Consider the following 19,413-nt stretch of genomic DNA (forward strand, 5'->3'; position numbering starts at 1 on the left):
GCAGCAGTTCCGTGGGTGCAAATACCTTGTTGATGCCAGAGGTCAGAGGAGAATGGCCATGTAAACATTGCTTGGTCTGATAAGCCTTGATTTGTGCTGCGACATTCGGATGTTAGGGTGAGAATTTGGTGTCAACAACATAAAAGCATGGATCCATCCTGCCTTGTATCAACAGTTCAGGCTGGTGGTGGTGGTGTAATGGTGTGAGGGATATTTTCTTTGGCACACGTTGGGGCTTATTAGTACAAATTGAGCATTGTGTAAACGCCACAGCCTACCTGAGTATTATTGCTGACCATGTCCATCTCTTCATGACCACAGTGTACCCATCTTCTGATGGCTACTTGTAGCAGGATAACGCACCATGTTATACAATAGTACAAATCATCTCAGACTGGTTTCTGGAACATGACAATGAGTTCACTGTACTCAAATGGCCTCCACAACCACCAGATCTCAATCTAATAGAGCACCTTTGGGATTTGGTGGAACGGGATATTCGCATCATGGATGTGCAACCGAAAAAAAAAAAAAAAAAAAAGAACTATGAGGAATATTTCCAGTACCTTGTTAAGTCTATACCCCAACGGATTCTGAGGGCAAAAAGGGGTACTGGTGAGGTGTACCTAATAAAATGGCCAATGAGTATACATATAGAAATACATATACACATATAAATATATATACACACACACACATTTTTAACTGATATATTTATTTTTCTTGGTCAATTTAATTGGTAGTCCCTAAATTCACAAACCGACTGCAATTTGTCAGCTTAAATTTGTCATTTGCAGCAAGATATGACAGAGAAGACAGTTGAGGAGGATTTGACTTTTTACATGATTGACTGCAACCTTATACATGGAGTGTAATAAAAAAAAGAATCTGTTCATTTCTCAGTTACAGCAATTCTTAACAGGAGTTTGTGCTTAACTTGTGCTAGACTTGTGTGTCATGGACTGACACATTTTCTCTGTTTAGCCAGTGCCAATTCTCTACACAAAAAAAACACATGGAAAACAATGAACCTTGTTTCTGTTTGTTTTTGTTGTCAGTCGCATATTGGATGATGTTTAATTACACCTTATGGGTTGCAGTACTGCTCAGTTTGCTTATTAAAGAGCCTACAAAACAATGTCAAAATATCCTAGCATGGACAATGTTTTGCGTAAGCCATGTTTTTAAGGCCTATTAAAATGTTCATTGTGAAATGAGTATTTGTTGTGGTTATTTATTTGATTCTCAACAATATCCACCATTACTGTATAATGAAATTAAAGCAACAGCTATGGTATTTATTGGACAAAACAAGGTAAGTTGCTTATGTACTGTATAACATTTAAGAGCTAAAAGGATCAGAATTGGTATCGTTGTATCCCAATGGATTGGTATGGCAAGATTTGTTTTTCATGGAAACAAGACTTTGGTAGCCTGAATCAACTGTCAAATCCAGGACGAAACATACCTAGAAAAGTTTTTTTAATTTCTGCTGTCAAGATCTCCAACATAAAATGTTGAGGTTTTAACACTTAATTGAATCAAAAAGGTTGCATTTTAAAGTTAATTTTAATGACAGGTTAAATTTAACTTAACAGAACTGCCCCTCTCTGTTGCAAAGATCAAAAAACAAAGCTGAAGCTCGCATTTAAGTTGCAGAAAAGCAATTTTTTAAAAGAAAACTGCAATATAATTTACAAATTGTTCAGCCTCTGTGTTATTACATTTAAGGAGTCTCTGAAAGTTTTTAAAATATAGTTTTCACTGACCAAATGAGGTACCATATAATCAGTATTTTCCAAAATACTCCTCTTACAGGGACAAATATGCATTATTTAAAGGAGTGGTCCAATATGATATCATATTTTTAACTTTAGTTGATGTGTAATATAGCTGTGTGAACAAAAACAACATCTCTGAATGTAATACGCTCAAAGTTCAGTGTAAAGGGAGACGCTGGCATTTACAGAGTTAGCTTAGCAAAGCCTACAAACAAACACATCTGAGCTAGTGAGATCACAAACGCTTCAGTTTACCACATTCACCACGCACATAAGCCACACGCAGTGAAGGGGCGTGGCCAGAGGCACTGTAATGTTATAGCAGAGAAAGCTAAAATGTCGGGAAATGCTGTTTGGCACGACTAACAATCTAGCTAGAAATTCATATCTATCAGTCAAACTGCTGTAAACACCCACCCCCCGTTTCATATTACTTACACATGCTTATTCTGAATATATGTGAAAAACATTTGTCAGATTTATTTTAGAGAGCAGGCGTGAGATTCAGCTGGGTGCTCTTTATGATGTCTCATTCAGGCACAAACACAAACACAGTGCAAAGGCGCGTGCTTGTAGAGGCGTGACGTAGTGCCGATCCGCTAATCACAGCACATTATTGTTAGCTGACCAATCAGAGCCTCTTGAGGGCAGTCCTTTTTAGAGGAACTAGGAATAATGACAGTTGTTTTCATGTTAGCTCAGTAGCTGTATATAATCAAAGTAAGATATATATAAAAAAATTATGTGATTTTCTACAAGTGAAGCATGAGCACACATTGCTTTGCATCTTATAAACACAACCAAGCTATATAAATACACTGAGGACCACCTCTTTAAGTTTCATGATGTAACACATGTAGCACAAATAATAAGCAATCTAGGAAATGTAAATACTAGGCTCTGTCGTAAATGTTTTTTTAATTATCACCATTATATGCTTCTAAAGACTAACATATGTTGTTGGTCTTAACTCTGTTGTACTCAAGTGTAAATTACTAAATCAATTTTATCATGCAGTGAAACATCAAACGTTAAAATATAATCACTTCAAAAGCATAATGTGGTTTTTGCTTCATATTTTTACACATACAATTTCTTACCTATTTTCTTGTTTCATTCAACCAAGTCATTCAGGATTTTCTTTCCTATTTTGGTAGCAAGCAAGTACTGTCAATCAAATTAAATTCAAAGTCTTGAATACAAAGCTGAAAGTCATGCTTCAGGCATCGACTACAGCCTTCCAACTTAAAGGGATAGTTCACCTAAAAATGAAAATTTCCTCATTGTTTACTCACACTCAGGTGGTTATAAACTTTTATGAATTTCTTTCTTCTGTTGAACACAAAACAAGTTATTCAGAGAAATGTTTGGGGGGGGGGAGACAACCACTGACACCCATAGTACAGTAGGAACAAAAAAATACTATGCAAGTCATTGTTTTTTTTTTTTTTTCCCCCAACCTTCTCCAGTATGTCACCCTTTGTGTTCAACTGAGGAATGAAACTCAAACCGGTTTAAAACAAGTGAAGGGTGAGTAAATGATGGCTCAATTTTTATTTTTAGGTGACCTATTCTTTTGAAGCCTGATGAAACCCGATTTCATGTGCAAATGCAATCATTTCACAAACTGCAAATTTGGTATTAATTTGGGTGATTTGGTTGCAAGAAAATGTATGATCACTATTTAAAAAAACACAAAACCCCTAATCCTAACATTTAGTGCGGTTTGAACATTTGGCCATGACCACATCCCACATCCCATCCCAAGTTGTGTAATAAAATGAAATGACACAGGAAAAATGTATTGAACACATGAAGAAAGGGAAGTGAAGAAAAACAGTGAATGCCCAGACAGCAGCTGAAATATCACCTATTCATTCAGCATAATGAAGATGAAACCAGAGTAAACATTTCATCAAGACAATGATCAAAAGAAACTCTCAGAAGTTTGGAGCAAGTTGGAGCTAAAATCTGCAGGACACTGGCCCTCTAGGACTGAGTTTGGACACCCCGGATATAAGGGATTGTATCAAGAATAGTGAAATTTCACATGTACAGATAGTAGCTACTGTATGCTTCCATCATTCTATTGTTTGAACATTTTGAAAAAAAATCCTTAAATTAAAAATAAATCGAGGTTTTTGACTTTTGAAGAATTAATGCAAGTAATGGTAGATGGAAACACATTTGCAGAATATATTCTGATGTAGTGAATTGGCAGTCATTTTCACAGTTTTAAAATTTAGTAATTCAATGAACTTGTTCAAACAAAAACCATGTGTTTTTAAAAGTGTGTATATTCCATTCTAACAAAACAAATGCAAGACCAAATAACAATCAAATTGACCGCATGCATTTCAGTGCCTGCTATACTTTCCCTCCACCTTTCCTAGCAACTTTCTGCTAACAAAAGCATAACTTTCTAACTTCGGACATCTTATAAACTTTCAATGTGGTAAAAAAAAACTAAAAAAAACTTTTTCTCTCCTGCTTGCTGTACAAAGTGAAGCATGCACACTCACAGGCAATCTAGTAACACTTTATACTCGTATTTTTAGGTTAATGACTTCATAAAACATGATGACAGACATTCAAAGCTTTCAAAATCTCTAAAGAAACTTTGAGTGTAAATATGACAAGACACAAATTCAGAATGACCTCTATGGAAATTATAGAAGTCATAAAGTTCAGGTAGCTCCAGTGTTTGACTCACTTGACCAATGGACTTTTTTCTGTCAGTATCTTTATATCGATATTTTAGCCATTGCAAGCTGCACTTAGCCCATTTATAACTTGCACATTAATTACTAATTGTAGTCCTGTTTCCATCATGCTTGCCTTGTTTTATTTAGGGTTAGAAATAGGGCTGGGCTGATAAAATATTATAGATATTTAATGACTGAACACCATTGTCAATAACAATAAAAAAAGTTTGACAGTTTCAGTATAAAGTGCAATAGCTTTATTAAAATGTGGCTGCTAAGTGCATGCCTTGAAAGAAATAATATGATAAATAAGACAAAATAAGTAATAATAAATAAGATAAATAATCAATAAATAAGAATAAGCTTATTTTTTCCCAATCGAGATGCGCGGCTTGGCATAACGCAAGCGGTGCGAATGTGACGCATGCACATTTTCCAGGTGCACCTAGTTGACAACATTTCAGAATGCCGCGTGCGCACAGCGATTTATGCAAGTACAACTAACCAATCTGCATTATCATTGCACACACTTTGCGACATTTTATTTATTTGGTTTGAGTCTCTTTAGCACTTATGTATTTTGTTTTTGGCTATATTTTTAAAACTATTTGCCTAAGTAATGTTGGTAAATTCAAATAAAATGGTTAAATAATGAAAAAATCCTAATAAACCTAAATAGATCGGAAAGAATATTCAATAATTATCGATATTGAATGATACTAAACGTTATGTTTATTAAACTGCATATATTTAATGGTATCGCCCAGCCAACTAGGTTACCAGTTCCTTCCTTCCTTACTAAAATTCTTTAAAATATTTGCTTCACGTTTGTATGAATACCAGGCGTGCGGCTATAGTTATTGTGACACCTCTACTTCCACACAGAAGCACAATTACAGGACTTGGCAAAGTACACACGCAGAAGTACCTGTACACACGATACTTTCAGGAGTGCTTTGATCTTATAATCAATCACTGCAGTGGTGATCTGGAGTCTGGAGCTGTCGGCCGACATGGTCCCCCTTCAGGGAGGGTGTGAAGCGAAACTGGTGTGACACAGTGATTGATGCTCCCAATCTGTCTCCATCACACACAGTTCGACATGACTGTCACTCGGCGGTGGTCTCGCTCCCATTAGCTCTGGATGCTGTGATGTGGACAGGGAGACAGGAGGAGAGATGAGGAAGAAGACAAAAAGAAGAATGCAAATGTGGCACTGAAGCAGCTCAAGAAGTTGAGCTGTGGAGCAACATATCGAAGGATTGTTTAAATAGTCAGTCTTTAGCTTGTGTTGCAAAGCATTTGCTACTAGGATTTGGAATTTTAAAAGTAGTTTTTTTATTATTTTTAATTATATAAGAATTTAAAAGTCTTTGTTGTCAATTCCAAGCAATTTGAAATAAAAATTTGTAAAGCAAATGCCTTAAAACAGGGTTTCTGCAAGTTTCAGAAAGTTAAATTTAAGATTTTAAGACAATTTTAAGACCATTATGAATGAAACTTTAGACTTGTACAGGGCGAAACGCTAAAAAGTTTTTCGAATGGCTCAGTTGGAAAAGATTTTTATTTATTTTTTTGCCCTATCAAAGTTTATGTTTATATATATATATATATATATATATATATATATATATATATATATATATATATATATATATATATATATATATATATATATAAATTTGATAATACAATATTAATAATTTCATAATTAAAAATATTTATATTTTAGTAAATTCTGACTAAATATTGCGTCAAAACAAGCAAGCTCTAGTCGTACACAAACTTTTTATAAGCATAACTTTTATTTTTTATTTATTTATTTATTTTTTTGGAAAAATGTTTTAAAGGTTTTTAACTATAATAAATAAACTAAATGTATGCACAACAGTCTGTCCAGGTCAGCTTCATCTGCAGTAAATACATAGAGAACTTTTAAACAAATGTTATTATAAGCAAAATAATTAAAACATTATGGTGAATACAGTTAAAAATTACATTCTTAAATAAAAAATTTAAAATGTAATGTAATGTAATGTTATGTGTGTATTTATATAGTGCATTTATATATAAGATTTACTGAGATGAATTTTGGGTGATTGGATGAGTGTTGGCCAGATTGGGTAGCTATACATGAACAAAGGAAAATTAAGACTTGTTTAAAAAAGATTTAAGACCTTCAACACAATGTTTCAGTAAATTTAAGACTTTTTTAAGGCCTAAGATTTAGTTTTTGATATTTACGGCATTAACAGTTTTTAAGTCCCCACGGACACCCTGAAAAAAATTTATCATAAACTGATGACCGTGTAAATAGTAATAGCAATTTTAAAAATAAAACATCATAGGTTTGTAATGAAAGCATAAAGGCTGCATATATTATTCTTTCAGCTCATTTAAAGAGACTGCTAAATGCTTGATCTGCAAGGAGAAAACTGCAGTTCTCAAGAAACAAAATCTCAGACATCATTAGTCCATTAAATATGCAAAGTATGCAGTTTTGAGTTTGAAAAGAGCTGCTCACCTCTGTATTCAGAAAGAATATTTTAGTCTTTTCTCTAATATTTCAATTAAGTTTTTTTGCTTTACCTGAAAGCAATGGAGTTGCACGCTTTTTAAAGTAAGGTTAATATTCATTTCATTCAAATCACTTAAAATAGTTTATAGCCCAAATTACACTGTTTTTATGCATATACTAATGTCATTTGAGGGTAACAAATTTTTATATTATTTTATATTATACATGCAAAACCTAATTTTGCTAACTGTACATTCAAAATATGCACAGCTTGTCTGGACTATTTATAAAGAATAACAAACTACCAGAGACAACTGATGCTCACAGGTTACCGATTTAAAAAAAAATGCAACATATTGGTTTATTCATATATAACCATATATACAAAATGTTTTAATATTGTGTTAAAACAAGCAAACTCATATTGTATATTTACACTTTTTGTGCAACATAACCTTTCTTAAATTATGTAAAATGTCTTTTGGAGGGCAATATTAGCTATTTGCAACAAAACTAGGGCTGCTCGATTATGGGAAAAATCATAATCACGATTATTTTGGTCATAATTGTAATCACGATTATTCAAAACGATTATCAGTTGAAGTCAAAATTATTTGTCCTTTTGTAAATTTATTTTTATATATAAATATATATATTTTTTACAGTATTTCCAATAAAATTTTTTTTTCTGGAGAAAGGCTTATTTGTTTTGTTTCAGCTAGAATAAAAGCAGGTATGAATATTTTGAAACCTATTTTAATAGCTCGATATTATTAGCCCGTTTAGCAATATATATGTTTGATTGTCTGCAGAAGAAACTACTGTTATACAATGACTTGTCTATTCACCCAAATTAAGCCTTTGAATGTCACTGTAAGCTGAATATCTTGAAAAACATCTAGTAAAATATAATGTACTGTCATCATAGCAAAGATAAAAGAAATCAAATATTAGAAATGAGTTATTAAATCTGTTATGTTTAAACTGTGCTTTAAGAATCTTCACTGTATTTTTGATTTTATTATTGATTAATAATAAAAACAGTCGGCAGCAGCAGGAATATTGCACGCTGTCACTTTAAGAATAGTGCGGCTCTGATATGGTTTCTCTTTCTCGTGTCTTTTGATTCTCAACTTGTTTATTACACAAATGAGGGTTAATATGAAATCACTAAACACAGCGCTCTGACACAAATGTGCATGTATTTGACCATTAAAGCGTTCACATTAAGATCGCGTTAAATGTGTGTGTGCGCTCTGCTGTCCGAGGCTAAGCGCGGCGCGCGCGCAAACACACACACACGCTTCCTGTCCGAGGCATGTGCTCTTTTGCGCTTTTAAAAATATGAAAGATGCACATCCCGTGCTGCAAAAGTTACATTACAGCACATGCAGAGGCAAAGAGTTTTCACACGTGTACAACTGGAAAGGGTGCGGTACGTGATGGAATAATCGTTTATCTCGATTAATGGTTTTTCATAATCGGTAAAAGCCAAAATCGAAATCGAAATCGGATTTTCGATTAATTGCACAGCCCTGTAAAATTGGCCAATTTAGCTGTAAAATTGGCCAATTTAGCATGGCAGTCAGTGGACATCTGAAGTTTCTGAAGCCAGCCCCCCAAAGGCCAGTCAATGAATTGCAGTTTCAGTCAATTCCGCATTGGCTTCACAAGGGAGAGCGGGATGTTGCCATTTGTAAGGTACCAAAAAAGCCTGAAATCTGCATTCTGATTTATTCTGGTACATACTAGTCATATAGGTTTCTGCACCCAACCCATCTAATGATCTGCGGGTAATGTCAGTCTGACACCCTTGATACAAATGCTTCAATTAACTAAAGTCCACAATTCAGAGGGCCTCAGATGACAAGCTGTAAGACACAAGGCCACCAGTTAGAAGCTTGTTTTATTTCCTCTAAAAACCCCTGTCAGGCATCTATTCACAATGTTTGAAAGAAAAAAACCTCTTAACAGGCTGACAGAGGAGTGCTGAATTACCAGAAAATCAGCAGCAGTTCTGAAGGTTGGTTCGACAACACCGTCTAAGCCGCTCCGCCAGAGACTTCATCTCTCCTCGACCCCCTGAAGAGAGAATTAGTCATTCTGTCTACCTCTCCTCAATGTTACAGTCTTGTTTTCCAAAGAAAAGAAAGCTCCGACCGCACACTTTGCCTCAGTCGGCGAAGAATCAGCAAGTAAACAAAACAACAACAGCGACTTGAAAAGGTCAGCGCTCACGTACAAATACAGACCTTGTCCCTCGCTCCTATCGCTCTTATTTCCCATCATGCATTACACAAAGCATATCACTAAAGGTTACACTGAGCACCGATGTTTCCTTGAATGAGCAGAGACAAAGGTTGGAAAAAATCCTCCCACGAGCAGCTTCTTAATGTGTGCAGACGTCTATAATGAACGGTCCAGCAGTCGAGGGGCAGTCATTTAGCTCACGGCGAGTCAAAGTTGTAGTTTATGTTCGCTGTGTTGAAGTGAACTAATGATCAAGAAACATCTGCACAGAGTTTCTCCTTCTTTAAAGACCTTTGTATCTTCCGTGGAAGGGAGACGGCTAGGGTCACGGGTCATGAGTTTTCTTTCTGACCTCTCAGTAATTTATCACAGAAATGGCATAACTCAAATGTAAAGCACTGAACTTGTTTGAATCATTCAAAAAACAAAACTGTATTAAAAGTATATTTGAGTAAAATACACAGATTCACGTGTCGGAGGGTCAGTAACTTTTTGCACTTAAATATGTATTTGAAAGAATATTAAATGAAGGAAATTCAACAGTATAATACATACAGTTACAGTCAGAATAATAACCCCTTCCCCCACCCCCACCCCCCATCGAATTTCTTTTTAAATATTTCACCAAATGATGTTTAACAGAACAAGGACATTTTCACAGTATGTCTGATAATATTTTTTTCTTCTGGAGAAAGTCTTATTAGGTTTATTTCGGCTTAATAATATATAATGCATTAGGCTAATTAATACATTAAGAAATTGAAGTCAGGTAGGACAACAAAAGACAACCAAATATGTTCCCCCAGTTGGCAAACGTAACGAAAAAGTATCTTTGCGTGTGCGCAACAAGCTGCGCATCTGAGAGTGTGTTCAGCATGAGGGGGAACATAGTGAGCCCCACAAAATCCCATCTTAAGCCAGAGATGGTCAACATATTGGCCAGGATTCCTGGCAAAGAACATGCAAACCTCAATGCCAATTTACAGTGTTTTTATTTATTTATTTATTTTTTTAAAGACAGTGTCGACCTGACATTTTTGTAATGTCATTTTAAAAGTTTTTCTTTTATATTTGTTTCTTGTTAATTCGTTTAATCTCATTTAAACTTTGTGTAATTTAATTATTTATCTTTCTATTGTATTTTATTATTCATTTTAAAAACATTCAAACAATCATCACATTAGTCCATTCAAACAATTGCAGCAAAACTGAAAGTGAAAGTATTATACGCACACATTTATAAGCTATTTAAACGCAGAAAGAAAAGAGGAAACCCCCACCCCCCTGGTGAACCCTGGTATTACCGGTGTTGTTACATGTCGATTAACCAGTGGGGAAATTTCCTCATCGTCTCAACCCTATATAGCATAGGAGTACTTATAGCATAGGAGTACTTGAGACAATGAGTATGTTTACATGAACAACAATAATACAATTTTTATATGATTAAGACATTAAACTGAGGTCCTGACTCTCTGGGGTCAATAAAAATCCCATGGCACTTCTCGTAAAGATTAGGGGTGTAACCCCGGTGTCCTGGCCAAATTCCCTCCATTAGCGCTTATAATTATGGCCTCCTAATCATCCCCATCCACAGAATTGGCTCCATCACTGTCTCTACCCCCACATATAGCTGGTGTGTGGTGAGCGTACTGGCGCAGTTGTTCTGTGGCTGCCGTCGCATCATCCAAGTGGATGCTGCACACTAGTGGTGGTGTAGAGAGACCCGCCTCATGATTGTGAAGCACTTTTGGTGTATGGCCATACACGAAAAATGCGTTATATAAATCCACATTACTTACTTGCTTGCTTGCTTACTAATACTCTGATTAAGATTCTACCATGTAAACATCGATTTTTTATCAATTTAATCCGATCAAAGTCATAATCGAAGTAAAGAGATATCAGATTGGAGTATGCCGATTTTAGTCATATTATTGAAGTGCAGCACAGACATGTAAATAACTTTATTTTTACCATCATGTAGGACTTTTTACTGCATTTTGCAACTGGATAGTCTATACACACACGGCTGTTACTTTCTGACCTACCGAGTGAAATGCAGAGGGTTTTTTTTTTTTAGTTGGTGTGCGGTCTCAAATTCCCAACAAAAAAAAAACTTTTCTCACTAGTCTTTACTTTATACTCGCATCCAATAGCTCAGTTTGTCGTGAATGCAATGTTCCTAAATGAAAGTAAAACTTCCAAACTGCAGTTAAAGTTGAAAAATGAAACACCCAAAATTACAAGAAACTCCAGAAAAAACAGATGACGCAATGACGCTAATCGATCATTGTGCTGTGTAAATCTGTATCATGAAAGCAAAAGCAACTCATGTAAACACCTTAATCATATTATTGTCTCATTCAGATTAAGATAAACAGTTTGACTACTGATGTGCATGTAAACTTAGTCACGGTTATTTATAAGACTGAGTATTCTTATTCTAGAAGAAAATGCTGCTTCTGAATTATTCTGTCTAGCAGTAATACAAGGCTAGTAGATTGTCAGAAAAACTTCTACACACTTGCGCCACAGTGGCTTAGGCCCCGTCTACACTAGTGCGTTTTAGTTTTAAAACGGCGTTGTAGAATGAAAACGATCCGCGTCCACATTCGCGTTTTACCCAGCGTTTCTGAACAGCTCTCCGTCCACACCAAAACGCTGAAAACGCACATCACGTGACCACACACACACTCTCAGGCAAGCGCTCCAGCATTTCTACCCAGATGAGAGCTCTGCTTGTCGGACTGCTCATCAAGCATCTCCCGCTGTATCTGATCTCGCTATATTTGCTAAACGTGATATTTCATTCATGTTGTTGTCTTTATCTAACGACATAGGCCAATTCCCTGACTTTGGTCATTGGAATCTATTAAGTTACTTGTTCACGGGTAACATGTTTTGGTTAAGCGCAAAGATAAGTTAATGATTAATTCAGGTACATTGACTGATCGCTTGCCTTTATTTCCTACAATGTATAAACTTATTGTATGTTATACTTTTATAATTATCGATTATTAAAACTGATATTCAGCAAAAGAGAGGGTGCGTTTCGTATTTTCACTGAAATTGAAAGGAGGCAGTTGTTATCGGCTCCGTTTTGTTATAAATATCCACACAGTGAAGATGACGCTCATATATGCAGCACGGCGCCTCAACATTTCTGCTGTCTGTTAAGTTGCTAATATTAAAAAGAAAATAGGCAGTTCCTTAAATCATGTTTACATTTTATTGTTGAGAAAGTGAAACAACGTAGCCAAGGTGATGTGAATGTAGTTATAAAGTACACTGTTCCCTTTGAAGATTTACCCGTGTCCTCGGTATGTTTTCCATATCAAACTGAAAAGGGGGAGACTGCAGCCTTGATCAAACTTGCGAAGTCTGAACTTACAAGAAGAGGATGCGAGACTGAACTGTGTGTGGGCTACTTAATATTGAGGAAAAGCCCCAATCAGATAGGCGAACGTTTGCAGCCCCGCCTCCGTTTTCAGATGTCTCCGTCTTTCCCCATCCACACTGAGACGGAGCAGCAACGTTTTAGAATGAAAACGGCCTCTCCAGCGTTTTCAAAAAGCTCCGTTTTCGGCGCTCGAGAACTCCGGCGTAGTGTGGACGGATGGCGTAACCGTAGCAAAACTTATGCGTTTTCAAACTAAAACGCACTAGTGTAAACAGGGCCTTAGTGGTTAGCAGTGTCATCTTACAGCAAGAAGGTTACTAGTTTGCAGGAAGGTCGCTAAGTCCCACATATATCTATGTGACAATAGCAGCTTTTCCTGCTTGCATTTTAAGCACTGCTAAGTGGGTTATTGAACTGATTATTGAGCTGATAGATGCTCAATATGTGTTCACGGATTCATTAGATATGACTGTGATTGGCTGTAATGATCATCGGTTTACAATCAGTTGATTCGTCGGTGGATTAAAACAGCATTCAAATTCAACTTTCAAACACTCAATTGTCAGAAGAATTTTCTGTCCCAGCTAAAGAAGGTATGTGTGTGTCTACATTTAAAATACACACTCTTTAAATATAGGCCCAATCCCAATTCTATTTTTGTACCCCTACGCCTTCCCCTTGGCCCTTGAAACAGAAATTGAATGGGAAGGGCTTCAAAATTTACGCCTAAAAAATGGGACAGCACTACAGCACCTGCACACGTCATCATGTCATCGCGATCTCTTGCTTCATATCAGATCAGACGATTGCGACTACTGTAGTTGTTCCAAGTGTTATTTTTTTGTATGTATCTTCAGGAAATCACTGAAGGTATATATTATGCTATCATGACGATCTAATGTGACAATAAGATTGAGTGTCAGAATGTTGTGGGAGTGCTAAACAGGAGTTATTATTATGGATTACAGATCAGATTTAGATTAAGCGGTTTTTATTTTAGCATTTCTTTTAAAAAGCATGATGGTAAAACACAAATGTGGTTATGAATGTATTCATACATGTTTGTAGTAAAACTTTGTAATAATGACAAAAAAATACTAATTTGTGCATCTCCTGACTTCCAGGTGGAAATTTTCTTACCCCTTTGGTTTCGAGAGTGGTGCTGAAAAATCTCTATTCGAAATGGTATCTACCCCTTCCCCTTAGCCCTACGCCTTCAAGCTAAAGAGAATTGGGACACCTCCACCCCTTCATGTGAACGTGCAAAACGAGGGGTAAGGGGAAAGGCTAAGCAGTAGAATTGAGATTGGGCCATTGAAATGTTGCATTTCCTCACGTGTTACATTTCCACAGTTTTTTATTTAAGTCTATATAGGATACTGACAGACGATGGTTGCTTGCTCTCTTCTGATCTGCCCATCAAACACACCATCTGCTAACAACTATTTATGCCCATTTAAGTCGTATTATTCAAAAAGTTATCTGTGGTAGACTTGAACCAAAAGAGAGGGAGGTTTCATAAACCTTTAAACAACAAAAAGAAAGTTTCTCTAAAATTTAATCAATCTTCAATACCAACACGTATAATATAAAAAGCCACTGTTGTTGATCTGTCACCATAAATCTGTGCATTTGTCATATCTCGTGCATTTCTAAAAATACAACAAATGTGATCAAGCCTAAACAGATGCTTCCTTCAATCTGAACACCTCCTTAAATTCTTCATTACACACTGCTAATTACTGAAAAATGTTCCCTTGCAGACACATCCCAAATCGCAGCCTTGGCTGTATATATTTAACTCAACAATATGCTACATGAAACACGTTTTCAGTGTGTGCAATGAGAAATTAGGAAGTGGCAAAAACCTTATTTTTGAGATGGATGCGGCAGACTTTTGTATATGACAGTGTGACCAATTTTGTATGCGGTGGACACACATTTATTTAAAGTAAATGAACACCTTCAGTTCAGCACTCATTTTTAATAATGCTGTCACACAGATCAAGGATTTTGTATAGATCGTGTTTGCCTGTGAGCACAACAAGCCTTATATAATATAAAATATAAAAATCTTTTCAGTTTTAAGCCTTGGTGTTGTTGACTTCTGTAAATACCAAAGTAAAATGTTTTCAGTAAAAGGCAACATAATGTTGTGGTATTTTTTTTTTGTGTATTTTTTTTTACTATTACTATTATTGCTTTTTACTACTTAATATTAATGCATTATTGGATGCAAACTGCTTACTGACCTGAGGCTAAAGAGAATTGGGACACCTCTACCCCTTCACAGCTTTACTTAATTATCATTGACATTCATAATAAAAAATAAACATTTATAATAAAAAAATAATAATAATCATAAAAGTACAGCAATCATCAAGTTATTGTGCAACATTTATTTGTACAGCTTCATTTGTATTTCTTTAAGTTCAATAAAGTATAATATATTTTTTAAAACAGTGAATTTATATTAATATTACTTAAAAAGCACATTAAATGCAAACAAGCAATGTAAAGTTACTTTAATGTTTTATACAGCTTTAAAAAAGTCAAAATGAGGGTTGAAAAATGTTCCAACATTAGACAGTGTAACAGACCTATTAATGTAAATCTGATCAAATTATATGGTGACACTTGATTTTGATGGTTCATTTGAGTATAATTAGACTGTCTGCTTAATATCTGTTGATTATTAAAACTGCTGCTCCAACAGACATTTAAATGACAATAAGAAACTTTGCAAGTACATGTCAGCTTTGACTAACCCTAACCCTAACCCTAACTTAACAGTCTACTTATAATCTATTGAGAACTAATTGACATGTAGATGAAATATAACAAACGGGCCATCAAAATAAAGTGTGACCAATTATATATTTTTGATCATAGCAAAAAAAACATTTTTTTTTTTCTGGAAGAAAAATGTTAGGCCTCTTTTTTTCCTGACTGGGTTCTTGGACCTACCTCCACTTTACATTTGGAAATAATTAGATACCACCTCTGGGAATACTGCAAAATTTGATAAAATGTGGGATCCTGTCTTTTTTTCAAGACACCATAAAGATTAATAATGTTGTTTAATTTTTGAAGATTTCTCTCTCTCTCTCTCTCTCTCTCTCTCTCTCTCTCTCTCTCTCTCTCTCTCTCTCTCTCTCTCTCTCTCTCTCTCTCTCTCTCTCTCTCTCTCTCTCTCTCTCTCTCTCTCTCTCTCTCTCTCTCTCTCTCTCTCTCTCTCTCTATCCATTGCTGTGTGTTTTTTTTTTTTTGTAGGTCAGAATTATCAATATTTCCCAAATGATGTTCAACAGAGCAAGGAAATTTTCACAGTATGTCTGATAATATTTTTTTCATCTGGAGAAAGTTTTATTTGTTTTATTTCAGCTAGAATAAAAGCAGTTTTTAATATTTTAAAAACCATTTCAATGTCAAAAGTATTAGCCCCTTTAAGCTATATTTTTTAGTCTACAGAAGAAAACATCATTATACAATAACATGCAGTGCACAGTTAAACTAATTAACCTAATTTAACCTAATTTTGACCTTTTAATGTTACTTTAAGCTGTATAGAAGTGTCTTGAAAAAATATCTAGTAAAAATATTATGTACTGTCATCATGGCAAAGCTAAAATAAATAAATCGGTTATTAGAAATGAGTTATTAAAACTATTATGTTTAGAAATGTGTTAAAAAAATCTTCTCTCAGTTAAACAGAAAAAAGGGAAAAAATAAACAGGGAGGCTAATAAATCAGGGGGGTTAATAATTATGGCTGTATGTAACTGTATGTCTTGTTTGTGGCCATTTTCCCTTGTTTCATGCTTTTTTTTACATTTTGCACAGATTATTGTTTCATGATAGGGTTGTCTGTCGGTTCTTTGTTTTTCTACATTTGCAAAAACTACAATAAAAAATGTTAAAAATATCAATTATACCTATTTATGTAAATGACAAAAAAACATTTATTCTTTCATACATTTTGAGTAAATGTCAAAATAAATGATAATACTAAATGTTATTCTTTTTACTGACAAATGGTTGGCTTGAAGGAAACTACATAAATATGCCAATTAGCATATTGGAACTCCACTGTGGTCTTTGTCGATTAATAAGTCATCAAATGATTGTTGTTCTAAATATACCTGACAAGACTTATACTAAATGACATTTTAGCAACTTTTTTTATATCATAGTCAAATATACAGCGGGGAAAATAAGTATTCAACACGTCACCATTTTTCTCAGAAAACATATTTCTAAAGGAGCTGTTGACTTGAAATTTTCACTGGATGATGATTACAACCAAAGAAATCCATATATGTAAAGAAAACAAAATCGAATTTATTTACAAGTGAAGTTAAGCATAATAAAATAAAATGACGCAGGAAAAAAAGCATTAAACACATGGAGAAAGGGAGGTGTAATATGAAAATATCTGAAATAGCTGAAGCTATCTCAGTTGTTTAGCAAAAGTCTGCCCTTCATCACTTTAAATGTAAATTAGCTGCTTTAGTCCAAAATCCATATTACCAGGATGATGAAGATAAAACTAGAGTGGACACTTCAGCAAGACAATGATCCAAAACATTAAATAGGAAATTTTATCACAATAGGATGTGTTTGCAGGAAATAGGAAACTTTACAATATGTAATTCTTAGTTAATGCATTTACTAACATGAACAAACAATGAACAGTGCATGTACAGCATTTATAAATCACAGTTCAACATTTACTAATGCATTATTAAAATAAAACTACGTGCTTAACATTATTGTGCACCATGAGTTAACATGAACTAACAATGAACCTTTTCAACTAATATTTTCATTAACTAATGTTAAAAAAACATGACTACTGTAATAAATGTGTTAGTCATTGTTTTATCTGTTTGTTCTTGTTACTAAATACATTTACTTTGACTATTTTACTCAAATTTCATGTCAAGATGGCTAAATAGAATAGGTTTTAGATTGAAAATCCAAAATATGCTGATCATTGGAAAGGTGTATTCAAGTCACTGCAAATGTTTGAATTTCTAAACAGATGAATAGGGGGAACAAAGCATGATGAAATTGACCCCCATCCAATTCTAACCTACTGTATTCCCTTTGCCAATCCATTCTGACAGACACATACACACATCAAAGTGGACATCTGAGTGGATTTTAATTTGTCCCCTTCACGTTAAATTTCCCTTCGCGCCACTACTCAACCAAGCGTGCTAAACATCCACAAGTCAAAGGTCAGAGCTTCACCCACTTTCTGTGCATTTCAAGAGCGAGACAAAGGAGAAGTGCAGCTATACTCCGCCATTAACCACAGAGACCCAGCACTTTCGCCTCATGATATTTTTGCTTCTCATATCATTGAACTCCTCCAGTACATCCTCTGTGATACATGAGCGTCATCCTCCATGTTAACACATCTAACCGACGCTGCTACGCTTTTACTAAATCTCTCCCCTACAATTAAAAGAGACGAGAGGTGGATGTACGCGACATGTTGAATACTGTACCTGTCAAGACTCTGAAATTATTACAATCTCACCCTGAAGCAAAGCGGAAAGCCTGTCAGATGGATCTGAATCGCTCGCTGCATTTATAGCCACAGCTAATGAGCAAATGAGCCGTACAGACAAAACCTGGCGAGGAGACCGACTTCATGGACAAACCTGAAGCGCACTGCAAACTTATAAGTTGAGTAAAATTTAAAGTGTCCTCAAAACTGCTTTTTTAGCTCGTGTTGATTTCAGCCACTCTGCCATGTGCAAGTAATAAATCTCTGTCAGCTGAAACGGTGTCGCTTGTTTTCTTGTCCCACACAGGGTCACGACTTCACCTGCTTGAAGTTTAAAGTAATGAATTGTGAGGTAAAATATAAAAAAATGTATAGTAGATATGAAGGTATGGGGGACAGAAGGGGGAATATTGGAACATGTTGTTTGGGTCGCTTTTTTCATGATGCAAAATATGTCTCTGATGTCCCTAGAGTGTGTATGTGAAGTTTCAGCTCAAAACATCACATGAATGATGTTTTATAACTCTTTGAAACTGCCCCTTTTAGGTTTTGTGCCATCCTGTTTGAATTCAAATGAAATTGTGGTCTTTTAAAAAGAGGGCAAACCTACCAGTGTCAATATTTTTTTTTACTATTGGAGACAGGCTACATAGTCACACTGGTCACACACAACTGGGTTTGAACCCCTTATAAAAGTGATTTTGCATAATAGGTCCCCTTTAATATAATTAAATATATATAATATACATATATACATATATGCATATATACATATGTATATAAATATATAAATATATATATATATGAGCAATATCACATGAGTAGCAGTGCGATGTGGCGGCATATTACCATATCGCACTGCTACTAGTGTGATATTGTATTTATACAACAGTTCGACGACGTAACTATGTATATAAAAAAGAAAATCAAACACAGAGAAACCTTTTGTATGAGGAGCTACTTTCTTCCACCATTTATTCACATCTGCAGCTGAAGTCAGAACAGCAGAAACCGTTACTAATTCACCAACGTCATTTTAGAGCTACTATTTGAATGATTCTGTAGTATAATACCTAAACTGATGACAAAACAGGTGATTTTGCTGACATTTTCATATTATAAGGCTGAAAAGAATGATGCCATCAGTCTAGGGATATTTTCCAGTATTTCTATGTTATTGATCTAAAACAAATCGTAAAAACAAGCGTATTTCCTCATTGAAGAATAAGGTCAATATAA

General features: G+C 35.0%; 1 long non-coding RNA gene across 1 annotated transcript in view; it reads right to left on the reverse strand.

The window, feature by feature from the left end:
- Positions 1 to 3,114: 3,114 nt before the first annotated feature.
- LOC141379123 (uncharacterized) overlaps positions 3,115 to 19,413 on the reverse strand; it is a 30,459-nt gene continuing 14,160 nt past the window's right edge. The window contains exons 2-3 of the long non-coding RNA XR_015516964.1: positions 9,003 to 9,086; positions 3,115 to 5,633 (exon numbers count right to left, since the gene is read on the reverse strand). This is a non-coding gene — a long non-coding RNA (uncharacterized LOC141379123). The remainder of the gene's footprint in view (positions 5,634 to 9,002; positions 9,087 to 19,413) is intronic.

Source organism: Danio rerio, chromosome 19, assembly GCF_052040795.2.
Source record: "Danio rerio strain M-AB ecotype USA chromosome 19, GRCz13ab, whole genome shotgun sequence".
Classification (NCBI taxonomy): domain Eukaryota; kingdom Metazoa; phylum Chordata; class Actinopteri; order Cypriniformes; family Danionidae; genus Danio; species Danio rerio.